Genomic DNA, 12,655 nt, shown 5'->3' with positions numbered 1-12,655 from the left:
CCGAGCTGCTTCACTGGAGACAAGCCCGTAATGCAACAAGCGTCGCACCGTCGAGACGCACCCGGCGTCTAACGACGCTCTCTCGCACGCCGATAACGTCGGACTATAAACGTGCCTTTACGGGAGCACGAATACTTACGGGGGTATGAGGTATCGATGATGAAACTTTTTGTTCACGAAGAACAAAAATGCACGGAACGCTAGCCATATACAGCGTCGCTGCAAAAGCGATTTCTCACTTCCCATCCATTTAGATAGGAGCCACCTAGCTATAGCCTCTCAAAGATCCAGCCAGTCGTGGGTGTATGGCACCTAAATTAGGGGGAAAAACAAGTAATTTGTCCTCTTGTCGGGTAGGCGTACACGTTAATAAAGTTTTCGAATAAAATATGCATACCTCGTACGTCAGTTGCATGCACGCTGCATTTCTTGAGCACCTATATAGAAGCAAACTTCATGTCTAAAGCTACGAGTGAACTCTGAAACAAACCTGGTATCAGCTGGAGAGTCATGTATGTCAACAATAGGCTATTGCAAGTAATCTTTTTCGTTTCTCTTTAAAGAAGCGCAGATTGTCATTTCTCTTTGGTCCCGCCAAGCGGAAACGCTGTGAAGTTCTTTCTGTAAAGCTTTGCTAAGGACACAAGGTAAACGCGACATGTGCTGCCATCATCAGAACACCAGGAAACTTGCCTCTGTAGAGTGCGTTCAATCACAGTGGAGGGCCTCTCTGAAATCAATGCCTGTGAAAGGAGAAATTATTGAGTCGACGACGTACACTCTCTATCAAGGTGTCAGAAAGAAAATAAAGTTGCCGGTGCTACGCTAGCAGCAGGTGTTCCATTTCATCCACTCTTCTTGTCGAGGCGCACTCAGGACGTGGTGTTGCAGCCGATGGCAATTTCGATGCCGATTTACTGCTAGAGAGGCCGGCTTTTCCGCTCAATAAACAGTATGGCGCTTTCGCATCAATGTAAATGTAAGCGGGAGAGCGTGCAACATGTCTCCATTGGTAGCCAAATGCCCAAGGCTCTAAGAATAGGTGGCGTCCAAATCCATGCTCCACCATCTGCTACTCCGTAGTAACACAAACTAACCTAGAAGGCCATGTGTCTGCTGGCTGCATGTGCCGAAAGTGACTGCGGACGCGGGAATAAGTCACGAACGTCATGTCCATGTCTTAAACATCACATATCGAGATAGGCGACTGGCTGTCCCGCCGTTTGCTTTCTTCTGTATTTAGGTACTTACATCTATCTAGAATCTAGCCCTGCAAGCTTTAGCCAAGCGCCACTCACGGCCTCGATGGTATGTTCGCAACTACCTATGAATGGAAGGTGTAACGTAGTGCGCGATGTTAGAAGCGGGCAGTTCGAAAACAAACCTGCTTGCCTCAAGGCGTCAGGATTGCGAGAATTGAGACTACCTCTATGCAACGAGCGAGAAGACCATCAAATAAAGCTGGACTCGATATTTAAGTAACAACTTTGCGAATGCAATAGACATTGAAGAGGGAAAAAGCAAAAGTAATATATATATATATATATATATATATATATATATATATATATATATATATATACCTATATATAACTCCAAATAAATCATGTAGGCTTAATTACCGAAAGTTTTCACCCTGATCAGTATTCTTCAAAGGGCGTCTCACGAGTATGCACACCGGCTGAGATGGTTAGAAAATGCCTTTGTTGGATTCGCTGCAGAAATTCCTAGAATACCGACTTTTCTGTGTCATTTCTTTTTCTCTCTTTCTCTCGTTCTCTTTGCGAAAGAGTGCGATACCTCAGCGCGGGTTACTGAGCGCTAAGTACGTCAAGTCTCCGAGACAGTTATAAAATATGCTTAACTCTTTTAAAGGCTTTGTAAACTGAGAAAATAGCAGAAAACATGAGGAGAATGTAAACGATGATATGAACAGTTCATTTGTAAAGCACGGTGAAGGCGCTCCACAAAAGCACAACACTGTTTTAGACACAACTCGTGCTGACGTTGACTAAAACCAAGGCTTAAGGATAGATTTTTCCGTAAGGAGATGGTTGTAAAGTTGGTCGAGCGCGCCGCATAACGCTTTTGTTTGTGCATTGAATCGAGAGCGTCAACAAACAAAGTGGGAAATGGCCCTGCACTCGTACCTGCGGCCCCAGGGAATTTGGCAGACTTTACAAACCAGCGAATCTGTTCCCTAAATCCCCACCAAAAGCACCGCCTTATTCACGACATACCACGGTGCGACGTACTTTTTATACGTTGTTAGCAACTTGCAGTAGCATTCACAAATGTCTTTCTCTCTGGACGGCCAGAAGTCCCCAGTGCGAAGTTTCCGGTTGAAAGTGTAACGTTAATGTTAAAAAGCGGAAACGTGGATAGAGGCATTCATTTCAAAGCGAGAAACAGTTCTCTCACATGACACAAACCCCATGCATCAGGGTGCTTTTCGTAAGCTCACGTCTCGTTGCTCAAACTACAAGACAAGAAAGAAATATGCTCTAAGCAAGCATTACGACATCGCTTTTCACTTTTCTCCTTGTGTCTGTGGCAGTGCTCGTAATCTCTGTTCTCAATCGTGCTCATTGGTCAGCTGCTAATAAACATGCACCTACGATCAGCCTATACAGACGTCCCCGGTAGTCTCCAGAACTATGTCCTATCCCCCATCTCGTTCTCTCTTAAAAAAAGGAAGAGGGATAATAAACTTCGTTCTTTATTCTGCGTAAACACCTAGTAAGAATACAAGGCGTTCCCTCGGCCAGTCTCTGTAATAGCTGCGGACCCACTGCCTCCTATTGCAGACTACGCGCACACCCATGGCAGCGATAAAATTATAGTAGTCGTTCCGTGTGAGTCTCTTACTTCTAAAATTTATTGGGCAGGTGTACGTTTACCAGTGTCTAGCTACTTCTCTCTCGGTTTCCTCGCGGGGCGCATAACTCAGACATACGGTGAGATGAACCTAATCGTCACTCCGGCGCATTCGCTTAATCAACGCCTCCACTTCCGCCAGGGCCGAGCTACATCGCCGACGCCGACGCAGGCCAACGCAGGCCCTGGGCGCGAGAGTTTCGGCAACCTGGCCCCCGTTAGCCACTCCAGCTCAGTTAATACCTGTTGTAAACATACATTATTTTACACTCGTGGGCCTGCTTTCTTTCTGCAACATTTTGGTGGAGGTGCGGGGTACAATCACGGAACTTCGCAGGGGACGTCATCTACCTGCCGCCACAATGGCAAATCAACCGACACAAGCGACAACGCCTCAGCAGCCCGTGCCAACGGTCATCCTCACTCGTCCGCGGGACCCAGGGACATTTTGTGGCACGGTGAACGCCGACGTCGAGGACTGGCTTACGATGTACGTGCGAGTGTGCGACATTAACAGGTGGGATCCAACAATGATGCTAGCAAACTAGCAAATTTTATCTAAGAGGAACTGCGAAGCAATGGTACGACACACACGAAGCTGACCTAACGAGCTGGGATGTCTGCAAAGAAAAAATGCGAGACCTGTTTGGCAGACCTGTCAGTCGTCAGCTGGCAGCAAAAAAAAGAACTTGCGTGTCGCGCTCACACGTCCACAGAATCCTATGTCATGTACATACAGGATGTGCTGGCTCTCTGTCGCAAGGCTGATAACAACATGACCGAGGCAGACAAGATTGGTCACATACTGAAAGGTATTGCCGACGATGCGTTCAATCTCCTGATGTGTAACGATTGTGCCACTGTGGATGCAATTATAAAGGAGTGCCGGCGCTTTGAACAGGCGAAGGACCGCCGCGTCGCTCAAACTTTCGATCGATTGCCCAATACCGCCGCGACATTTCTTGCGAAGACCCGCCGCGATTCGTTCAGCCCACAGGACCGGAAGATATCACGCGCATCGTTCACCGTGAGCTTGAGGCCATGGCTCCGGCTCCAGTTCGTTCCGACTGTCGGGAAATCATGCCCGCTATCTTCCTTATACAAGCGGTCGTTCGGCAGGAACTAGCAAGTTTGGGCATTCCATCTCTCTGATCGGTCCGCCATACAAACACCTACCAGATTTCTCCGGCCGCTCGCTCCCAGACGCAAAGCTTTCCGCCACTCCGTCGCAACCCAGCTGACTGGGGCACAGCGGATGATAAGCCCATCTGTTTTAATTGTTCCAGTATTGGACACATAGCCCGTCATTGCCGCAACGACTGATCGTCGCCTCCTCGGTGGTCGTCTCCGAGTCACTAGAGCCAAGTACCAGACAATCGTACTTTCTCGCCCTATACGCCGACTAGGAACATCAACGCCGACAGTGCTCCACCAAGATCTAGCCGCTCCCTGTCTCCGCAAGGTCGTAGGTCCCGTTCGCCTCTCTTTCACCGCTCTTCGTCCCCTTCTGCAACCGGTCGCTTCGCTTCGGTAAACTAGGTGGTGCAGCTCCCGAAGGTGAAGCTGCAACTCCGACCTGGTCCACAAACCCTCTGTTGACCCTGCCTACATGTGGAAACCTACTGGATATTGAAGTTCATGGCGTTCCTGTTAGATCTCTCGTTGATACAGGAGCGCAGCTTTCAGTTATGAGCGCTGCTCTCCGCCGAAGGCTCAAAAAGGTTCTGACACCCGCCGTACCGGGCACTGTGCGAGTCGCCGATGGGAGTACTTCACCTGTCCTTGGAATGTGCACAGCACGTGTGGCCATTGGGGGCCATTATACCATTGTTCTATTTATCGTCCTTGAACACTGTCCGCACGACCTAATTCTCGGCCTCGACTTCCTTTGGAAACACTCTGCCCAAATTGACTGCTCCGCAGGTGTTGTACAGTTGGATCCGCCGCTTCCTGCCGACGCAACAACTTGTGCTTCACACCGCTTATGTTCTGCTGAGTTTGCAAGGCTGTCTCCACAAGAGGCTACAAATGTCCTCCTGACGCCCTGTCCTCCCGTACCTGATGGCGAGTACGTCGTGTCACCGCTTACTGACGTTGTTTTATCGCCCAATATTTCCCTGTCGAGCACCTTAATCCGGATCCGCGAAAACTGCACTCGCGTGCTCATCCTAAATTTTGGATTTTCGTCGCGTGTGCTGCCACACGGTATCGCCATAGCGCATATCACTCCTTTGGTAGAATTTGAGGTTTCTTCTTTGACTTCTGAATCCTTCCTCAGTACCAACGGACCTTTGTCACCCAATCCTCCGTACTCGACGCCTGCGGACGATGTTTCTAAGATGATCGCCCCTGACCTTCCTTCCGAGCAAACAGCAGCTCTTCGTCACCTCCTGTCATCTTATCGGGACATCTTTGATTTGGACGACCGTCCCTTTGGCCAGACATCTCTCGTCACCCATCGCATCAACACCGGTGACGCCAGCCCCATTCATAGGCGGCCCCATATCGTGTCTCCGGAACAGAAAGGGCCATCATACAGAAAAAGGTAGACAGGATGATAGACAAGGAGATCATTGAACCTTCCAGTAGTCCGTGGACATCACCAGTTGTCTCAGGAAAGAAAAAAAGACAACTCGTGACGCTTCTACGTTGACTACCATCACCCCAGTAGGATAACAAAGAAGGATGTTTATCCCCTGCCTCGCATTGATGACGCTTTTGACTGCCTTCACGGATCCCAATACTTTTCATCAATTGACCTCCGCTCCGGCTATTGGCAGATTAGCGTCGATTAGATGGACCGCGAGAAAACCACTTTCGTCACACCGGACGGTCTGTATCAATTTAAAGTGATGCCATTTGGATTATGCAATGCGCCAGCTACATTCGAGCGCATGATGGACTCTCTCTCGGGCGGCTTGAAGTGGTCTACATGCCTCTGTTACCTCGACGATGTGATTGTGTTTTCGCCGAACTTTGAGAGCCATCTGCGGCGCCTCACAACCATACTCTCCGTGTTTCGCAGGGCTGGCCTTCAGCTAAACTCCTCCAAGTGCCATTTCGGTCGCCGTGAAATTAACATGCTCGGCCATCTCGTAAACGCCGCCGGAATCCAACCAGATCCACAGAAAGTTCACGCCGTGCGAAATTTTCCTGTACCTTGTTCAACAAACGATGTCCGTAGTTTTCTGGGCTTATGCTCTTATTTCCGGCGATTTTTGAAAAATTTAGCCGACATTGCTCACCCTCTCACTGACCTTCTTATGAAGACGTCTCTTTCTCTTGGGGACCACTGCAGGAGAAAACTTTCTCTACCCTGATTGAGCGGCTTAAAACTTCCCCAATTCTGTCACACTTTGACCCATCTGCGCCCACTGAAGCACGAACTGACGGGAGTGGTCATGGCATCGGCGCTGTCCTCGCTCAGCGTCAGCAGGGCCAAGACCGTGTCATCGCTTACGCTAGCCGCCTTCTTTCCACGCCTGAGCGAAATTACTGCATTACTGAAAGCGAATGTCTCGCGTTCGTATGGGCGGTCGTGAAATTTCGGCCGTACCTTTTCGGTCGGAGCTTCTGCGTCGTAACGGATCATCACGCCCTCTGCTGGCTGTCCTCTTTGAAGGACCCAACTGGACGACTTGCACGTTGGGCATTGCCTCTACAAGGAGGAAAGAGAAAAGTAGAAGGCAGGGAGGTTAACCAGAATAACGTCCATTATGTATAAGTCAGGGCGCCTGCATAAAGACGCTGAGTGCCTGTCCCGCAATCCCGTGGATCAACCGTACGATAGCGATGCAGACTCGGACATCAGTGTTCTATCCCTCTCCGACTTCCTCCGTATTGTCGACGAGCAGCGCAAAGATCCTGTTCTTCGAACACTTATGGAACGCCTAAGCTCCTCGCCCAATGACCCGTCCCTCCGGATGTTCACCTTGCGCGAACGCTACCATGGTATAAAGTTCCATCGCGCAAGAGAGAGAGAGAAGGAGATTCTTCCTTCCCATCATCAAGAATCTCCTTCTCTCTCTCTCTTGCGCGATGGAACATTATACCATGGTAGCGTTCGTCCTGACGGCCCGGAGCTCGTCCTAGTCGTTCCCAGGCACCTTCGACTCGCCGTACTCCAGCAACTTCACGACGCTCCTACTGCTGGACATCTGGGCATCACTCGTACATACGACCGCCTGCGTCGCCGCTTCTTCTGGCTTCCTGCAACAATATTCACGTCTGTAGGCTCAAAACAACGAAATTTTGCCGGGGTATACAGTACACAGCGCAACGGTAGGGTCTGTCACGTGCGCACTAAGTTCGGAACATTGGACAAAAAAACTGCACATTCGTCGTCGTCGTCGTCGTCGTTGCTGTTGTTGTTTTTGTCGTTGTTCACGGGCCATGTGAATGCGGGAACCTCTCCAGTGTGGCATTGTAAGACCGAAAATCATCGTTTGGCGACTCATCAGTGTCTAACAACTGGATCAGAAAACTATTGACAGAGTCTAATTTTAATTTGCTCGGTGTTGACAACAAAAGTCCAAGTATATTCTTGCTGGCAGAGAAATGCAAGGCATTTTTTGTGAAATAAATGCCGCGTCACCAAATTTAAAGTTCACGAGATGGCCTGCTACTGAAACGGACCATGCTCAGCTGGCTCATCTATTTTCACGAGCAAAAGCTACGTGTTCAAAGGCATGCAGATATGAGCTCTCAAATAGCAAATGGAGCGGATCACAATGACGTTTAATATCCTGCCTCATCGCCCGCTCCGCTTCAACTTGAACTGTTTTCACCCCGGTTTCTCGCGACGATCCCCATCGCATTTTTCGCGCTTCGCAATTCAGAGCCCCTGTCGCTTGGGTGCCCACTTTCGTGGCGTAAACAGACTGTGAGGCAATATCCTGAAAGCGGGCTATTGAGCGTAAAAGCTACTTGGATCGGAGACGGACGGTGTTCTTTATTATTGTTGTTGTTATTCTTACTGCGCAACACACACAGACCGACCATACGAAGGAGTTCGTGCTGTTGCTGTACGCCAAGTTTCGCCCTGGATAGGAGATATACCAATATTGCGAATGAGATATGTGTAGAATAGACACGTTAAAGCATTCAGCCATCTCAGTGCAAACTTTTCTCACTGGCTAACGGCATGGGTTTTCTGCACAGCCACCCATAAAATGCGCTATTAATGGTCTAAGAACTTTCTTACGCTTCTTACGTTCTGCAACAACTTAACAGCCCCCTTATAGTTTGTCGAGCCTCTGTTCAAGAGAGAATTCATTTTCTGAGACTGCCCTGCTGAAGACATATTCGGCTTTTACAGCTCCGTATTCTTAACATTTATTGTTTTGCAAGAAATAGGAGTCCCGACGAGGACCAAGTATGACATCTTAAAGACGCAGAACTGCCATCAACATCTTCGAATGTTGGCTTGATAGCATAACGGTGGTGCGGTAAAGGTCGCATGCACCAGCATTCAAGCTGTCTTGTGACGATCCTCCTCCTCCTCCTCCTCATCATCATCATCATCATAATCGCCGTCGTCGTCACCACCATCATCATCACCCTAATCATTATTACAATTATTAGCCTCCTCGTCGCCATCATCAGATTCTACGCGCACTACAATATGAAGACCAGAGGCCTTCAATTATGCCTGCCTTGCATCAGCCGGCGAGTCCTATGACTGTAAATTTTGTTGTGTCATCCGATCACCTCGGCTCTCCGCTCCCCTTGGCTCCCGTTCTGTTATTCTTACAGACCACCCATTATATAATTGCAACCAGCTGCCCAGCGCTTGACGGCGAACTGCTAAATAGCTAAAGTGTATCGCTTCAGCAACCATAGTCCTTCACTCATTTAACAGTTGCTGGTGTCGAGAAGAAGCGGGAAACACAATTAGCTCGTTGCTAAAATTTTTGAACCATAATAAATCAAGACATTCATTGACAATTAATGATATCCGCTCTAGACATTACAAGGCAGGTCCAATTTCTGTGGGTCTCCCAAGATTTCAACCTAACAAAGTGATTGGGAACTCGGAGCAGTAGCCTGGCTTTGATCTTGTTTTTACAGGCCGCGTGCGCTCGCATAAAGCCTAGATGCTGTCTTGCACAAATTTAATAGCGCAGCCGGAGCGCTAGAAACAACTAGTCAAAGTTGCCAGTAACAAATAAAAGAAAAGTTACAGCCCAATTAACAACGTTTCTTGATCGTTGAATATTTTTGTCACCGTCCGACCTCCTTCTCTACACATACGTTCTATATGCGACAATTTATTCTCTACTTTCATTATGATCCGTTTAATCGGCATGACTACTTTGTGAATATAGACTAAATAATCTTCATTGACGAAATTGATATTGTATCTACGTAATAACATTTACCATGTCCTTCTGTTTTTTTCTCTAGATTTATTAGTCTTATTCCACTGACATGGTTGACTGTCTTTTGTCTAATTGCAAGAACTATTCAAAATGTGCCGTTCTAATGTTGTTTTTGTTTCCTCTAAATATAAGTGATTCATTGTTCAATGTGCAAGGTTCCGCTCATTGTTGAGGAGCCGGCAATACAACAGCTGTCGGTGTTTTCAGTTTCATTCATATAGCTAAACCAGAATTGAATTATGGTTGTTTACGTGCCAGAACCACTATCTGATTATGAGGCACAGCATAGTGGGGGATTTGGATTACCTGAGGTTCATTAACGTGCACCTAAATCTAAGTACACAGATGTTTCGCATATTGCCCCCATCTAAATGCGGCCACCGTGGCCGGGATTCGAGCCCGCGACCTTGTGCTTAACAGCCGAACAAAATAGCCACTAAGCCACAAATAAATGAACCAGATTGTGGTAATTGGCCAGCCAGGTGACTGGCGCTTCCAACGCCATTGGTGTACTTTGGGGGATACATGTGGAAGATAAATAAGTTCATAATGTGTCACAGAGGCTCTCCCTTTTATCGTATACCTTAATTCATCTGTTTGGCGTCTACAGAACACACCGTTGGCGCATTAAGCGCCGTCAGCCATGCAAGCTGACTGTAGCGTTTCGATCGCTGAGCACTGTACATTCACTTATACCTGCGCAACCAGCTGGCCAAATTCATAAAGCTGTTTTTTTCTTAAGTGCTCCTCACCATTGGCTGCCTGTATTCTATAATAATATGCCCAGCATCGCAATTGGCCGGAAAATGCAATTTCACCGAAATAATATTTTTGGGTGAGAACGGGCCCAGTTTTCTCTCCTTGGAGCAAAACGCGTTGAGGAAGTGAGCTTAGCTAGCCACAAGTGATGTTAATCTAGTGATATCTTTCGAGAAAGCTGATGTGAACTGGAGTTAGCCGTCTTAAGACTGTTTATAAATTACTATAGCACTGAGCTCCTTAACAGACGGGGCGCAATGCTGCCAAACGTGCGTGACAACAAATGTACCCACTGGTGTAACGAACGCTCGCATCCTTCTGGTCTCTACTTGCACGTTTCTTCCTAACCGATCGCAATACGTGATCAACTTGAGGGGAGAAAGTTAAGGTGAGTGGCAGTAGTGCCGGTGACAACATACCAGTCATGATGGATTAAATTATTTTTGTATGTAGTGGCAAATGTTCACAACTACAATATCCCTCTCCTTTCCGTCTCTTTTCCAATGTTTAAGACATTTTTAAACAATGATCTTAAAATAAATGTGTAGTTTCACGTTCAGAAGCTGCACGGTGGCCAATGAGAGACACCGTATACGCTGTGTAGGTTCTAGGATAATTTTCATCACCCACGGTTGTCCAACGTGCACTGATGGTATAAGAGGGCGGAGCGTTATTGCACTCTGCCCCGAGGCGTCCGCTGCAGCTGGGAATTGAACCCACCAGCTCGTGTTTATTATCACAACGCGGTAAGCCACTCAGCCACTGCAGCATTATTGAAATACGATAGCAGTAGATGAAATGAGTGCATTGAATATCAATACAACATTTTTCGCAAACGAGAGTGAACAGTCAAATGAATATTGCAGAGAGGGATGCGACATCAGAAACAGAACGGCGCTTTCTGCAGCTTCTGCGATGCGACACAGATTGAAGAAAGCACCGTCAAAAGAATTTCCCCAGTCAATTACGTGACACTGAACAGTTACGGCTCTGACCAACGTGCCTGGCAAGCTATCCCCACACGCCATCACTTTAGTACAACGCAGGCCTCACGCACAAGGCAGTACAACCACCGAAAAGCAAGGCATTGCCGACGTGTCAGGCACTGCATCCTTTGGTCAAGAAACAGCGGTGAAACAGTAAAAGAAAAAAAAATAGTTGTCGGTAGTGCAGCCTTACGGCAGGGGAAGAGGAACGCGCCGGAGCGTGGAGTGAATGGTGAGACTCCACAGGCGATGTGCTCGAATGGCTAGAGCCATGCGCCCCGAGGCAATGGCCATACGTTTACTCGGTAGTTTCGCACTCACTATGGACTGCAGTAAACCTTGCGCACGCCATCAACACGGTTAGCGTGAGTCTACACGCGTACACTCTGCGACTACTAGCACGTTCATCGCGCTCGTAATACAACTTAATCCACGTGACTGACCTGCTCTGTGGAGTCACGTACCTGTTTCATAAACTGTCAGGTTGAGCATATAAATACGATTGCAGAAGCCAGGCGTTGCAATACGTGAATTGCTTAGAAAAATATGATACTTAGCGGCGAGATAAAGTTGAGTATGGGAAATGAAGACACAAAAAGGAAGCCATCCTTAACTTCGATGTTCTATTTTTCTGTCATACTTTTTGTGATGAAGAGAAGCGGGATAATCCTGCTACGTTACGCTAACTTCGACTTCTGTTTGAACACCACGTGAAAAAAAACGCAGAAATTGAAAGGTGGTTCTTAGATTTTATGGCAATGAGAATGGGCGCTTTTTCGAGCGGCAAACGAAGCTCCATCATTTTTAATGCGTGGAGTAATGAAAACGTATTTCTCACGAGCGTATAGCGCTAGAAAAAGTGCAAAATGTTACTGGACTACTAAACATGGGCAACTAATTTTGTTGCCGTGAACTACGCCATTTTGTCTTTTCTTAAAAGCTAGTATTAAGTTATATGAGATATCCAGCTTGTAAAGGCGGGTTATATAGCATAGTCGGAAAGGAAGCGTGTGTCATACAAACTGATTCAATCATATATGGTGTGGAAATTGAAGAAAAGGGCACCATCGAAACACAGAAGACGCGCACACAACGCAAAGGCTTTATACACGGACGGACGCTGGACTTTCAACCGTATTTCATCGGAATTCACATTGCCGCACATGACTTCTGACGCATGCGCAACTTCTACGCCTCCCTAGACCCGTGAATCAATGTGAGTTTTTTATCGCCTTTTGCCCACTGTGGCGGCTTAAGGTGGCGTTAGGGCAAGGAACCCACCAAGCCCATCGCCTGCTACGTCAGGTTGTAGAAAATGAAGGAAAAGGGGTTTATTCGCTTAGTTACACGGTTCTAGTAAGGAAGGCCACTCCATGCAGGACCAAGTTAAACGTCCAAGTTCACATCAGGACCCTCTGTCCTCACTCTAGAAAAGTCTCCGCTTTTAACCCTATCGACTAGGCAAGCTGAAGACTGTCCAGCAGCAAATCACCATCGTGGACTCGGTTGCGATACCATGCCCATGCACGGAATAACCCGCAGCAACTCCGCCTCCGAAGAGACTGGTTTGGAATATGTGGCAAGAAAGGAACCTGCGCCTCTCAGGTCGTCGACGTTGTTCCCCTCCTTTTAATCCTTCCCTCAGGCTTCCAG

This window comes from Dermacentor variabilis, chromosome 6 (genome assembly GCF_050947875.1).
Source record: "Dermacentor variabilis isolate Ectoservices chromosome 6, ASM5094787v1, whole genome shotgun sequence".
Lineage (NCBI taxonomy): Eukaryota > Metazoa > Arthropoda > Arachnida > Ixodida > Ixodidae > Dermacentor > Dermacentor variabilis.
The sequence above is the reverse complement of the archived record's forward strand: the minus strand, read 5'-3'. Positions refer to the sequence as shown.